The 2,500-nt window shown below is 41.4% G+C and overlaps 3 non-coding genes across 3 annotated transcripts in view; all 3 read left to right on the top strand.

Annotated features, from left to right (window-relative positions):
• Positions 1 to 1,194, top strand: part of LOC149092633 (small subunit ribosomal RNA) — a 2,170-nt gene extending 976 nt beyond the window's left edge. The window contains exon 1 of the ribosomal RNA XR_016200697.1: positions 1 to 1,194. This exon is cut by the window's left edge and continues 976 nt beyond it. This is a non-coding gene — a ribosomal RNA (small subunit ribosomal RNA).
• Positions 1,195 to 1,681: 487 nt separating this feature from the next.
• LOC149092632 (5.8S ribosomal RNA) lies at positions 1,682 to 1,836 on the top strand. The gene has a single exon (XR_016200761.1). It is a non-coding gene; the product is annotated as a 5.8S ribosomal RNA (ribosomal RNA).
• A 476-nt stretch (positions 1,837 to 2,312) lies between these two features.
• LOC149092631 (large subunit ribosomal RNA) overlaps positions 2,313 to 2,500 on the top strand; it is a 4,168-nt gene continuing 3,980 nt past the window's right edge. Inside the window, exon 1 of the ribosomal RNA XR_016200721.1 lies at positions 2,313 to 2,500. This exon is cut by the window's right edge and continues 3,980 nt beyond it. This is a non-coding gene — a ribosomal RNA (large subunit ribosomal RNA).

Here is a 2,500-nt window from a genome sequence, read left to right as displayed (position 1 = left end):
TAAAAACGGTATGGTCAACCATCTATATGATGCGTACCACTACCTTAACTTGAATGATCTTGCATGGAATAATGGAATAGGACCTTGGTTCTATTTTGTTGGTCTTAAGAATCCAAGGTAATGATTAAGAGGGACAGACGGGGGCATTTGTATTGCGGCGCTAGAGGTGAAATTCTTGGACCGTCGCAAGACAAACTACAGCGAAAGCATTTGCCAAGAATGTTTTCATTAATCAAGAACGAAAGTTAGAGGTTCGAAGGCGATCAGATACCGCCCTAGTTCTAACCATAAACGATGCCAACCAGCGATCATTCTGAGTAACTAATTTCATGACTCGAATGGAAGCTTCCGGGAAACCAAAGTTTTTGGGTTCCGGGGGAAGTATGGTTGCAAAGCTGAAACTTAAAGGAATTGACGGAAGGGCACCACCAGGAGTGGAGCTTGCGGCTTAATTTGACTCAACACGGGAAAACTCACCCGGCCCGGACACTGAGAGGATTGACAGATTGAGAGCTCTTTCTTGATTCAGTGGGTGGTGGTGCATGGCCGTTCTTAGTTGGTGGAGTGATTTGTCTGGTTAATTCCGATAACGAACGAGACTCTAGCCTACTAAATAGACTTGCAGTTTACACTGCAGTACTCCCCCTTAGTCAACCTGTGGGTGGTAGTATCTCTTGATGGTTTCGGCTGTTGAGGGCTCTGCTGCTATTAGCCTACAGAATTGGCTAGGGTAAGGATGCTGTAGCACTGTAAGGACTTCTTAGAGGGACAAGCGGCGCTCGCAGCCGCACGAAACAGAGCAATAACAGGTCTGTGATGCCCTTAGATGTCCGGGGCCGCACGCGTGCTACACTGAAGTGGTCATCGTGCATACTGTTTCCTGCTCCGAAAGGAGTGGGTAACCGCTTGAACCCATTTCGTGATGGGGATTGGGCATTGTAATTATTGCCCATGAACGAGGAATTCCCAGTAAGCGTGAGTCATTAGCTTGCGTTGATTACGTCCCTGCCCTTTGTACACACCGCCCGTCGCTACTACCGATTGAATGATTTAGTGAGGACTTCGGACTGGTCAATCCAGACCATTGGGAAACTAGTGGTCGGATTGTGCTGGAAAGATGTTCAAACTTGATCATTTAGAGGAAGTAAAAGTCGTAACAAGGTTTCCGTAGGTGAACCTGCGGAAGGATCATTAACGTATTACCCTCTTATTATAAGAGAAATACAACCTTCAAACAATCAAACACTCTGCATAGTGATATTGTAGATGCTAATATGGTGAATGCAATTGAATTGTATTTGCATTAGAGTCGCAATTGTGAATGTTTATTGCAAACATTTAGCCATTGCAACATGATTCTAATTTGCATTACATTCGTTCATTCATACATCCATCTTTCATTATCCAATGCAACAAAGAGTGAGGGTTATCTAACGATAGCCATAATTTCTTTTGCAAAACAATTGTAGTTTATAATGAAAAGCCTGTCTTGCTACATACTTGGTACCTGATCAAGTCTTCAGCTTATGCTGACGGCAAGGTTTAAAGAAGGAAGGTTTACACTTCTTCGCCTAACTAAGTAAAGACAACTATGGTTTTTATAAACTGCATACAATTGTTTTCAAACCCTCTCAATGCAGATTTAGGATACTTATTAAAAGTCCCACGGTGGCAAAGATACATCTTCAAGCGGTGGATCACTCGAATTACCAATCGATGAAGAACGTAGCTAGCTACGATAATCGGTGCGAATTGCAGGACACGCCGAGCACTTGAGCTTCCAACGCACATTGCGGCTTTCGGGTCTTTTCCGAGGTCACATCTGTCTGAGAGTTGAGATGTAAAATAATCAACAAAACACTTGCATACTACCATATATGCATTGTTTTGAGAGGATTGTATATTTATATGCATGAATCTTGATGTTTTATTCCTTTTCTTAATTGCAATTCGTTGCAATTTAGTAAGGAGAATCTCAAATCTACTTGTTTCACATGATAAATTTTGTGTACAATGCATATTTCATCTCTGCAAGCAGTATATATGAATAGATACTAGCATGAGATTCTAAGGTTAGTCGCCTATCTGACGACGCTAAAGTCGTATTGCAGATAACTATGGTGATCAACTAACCTGTTAACTGATGAATCTTCTTGCACTTGTATAAATCGTACAAATAGTAGCTATTTCATTCTGTTAAAGCAGACCTAAGAAGTAATGCAAAGGCAAAATTTGTGCAAACATTAAAGTAGATTTACGTTGCTTGCTTGCAAACAACACAAATAAACATTAATCAACTTAATCAATATTTTTGATCTCAGATCAGGTGAGGTTACCCGCCGAATTTAAGCATATAATTCAGCGGAGGAAAAGAAATCAAATGAGATTCCCTGAGTAACGGCGAGTGAAAAGGGATGAGTCCGGCGCAAAGGTTTTCCATTGAAAGGTGGAAAGCGGTGCTGCGTAATGGTTAGAGTCACGATTATTTCAACTAAATCTG

This window comes from Tetranychus urticae, unplaced genomic scaffold (assembly GCF_039701765.1).
Source record: "Tetranychus urticae isolate SD_2017Ah unplaced genomic scaffold, NJAU_TeUrti_SD_1.0 Scaffold_7, whole genome shotgun sequence".
Classification (NCBI taxonomy): Eukaryota; Metazoa; Arthropoda; class Arachnida; order Trombidiformes; family Tetranychidae; genus Tetranychus; species Tetranychus urticae.
The sequence above is the reverse complement of the archived record's forward strand: the minus strand, read 5'-3'. Positions and strand labels throughout refer to the sequence as shown.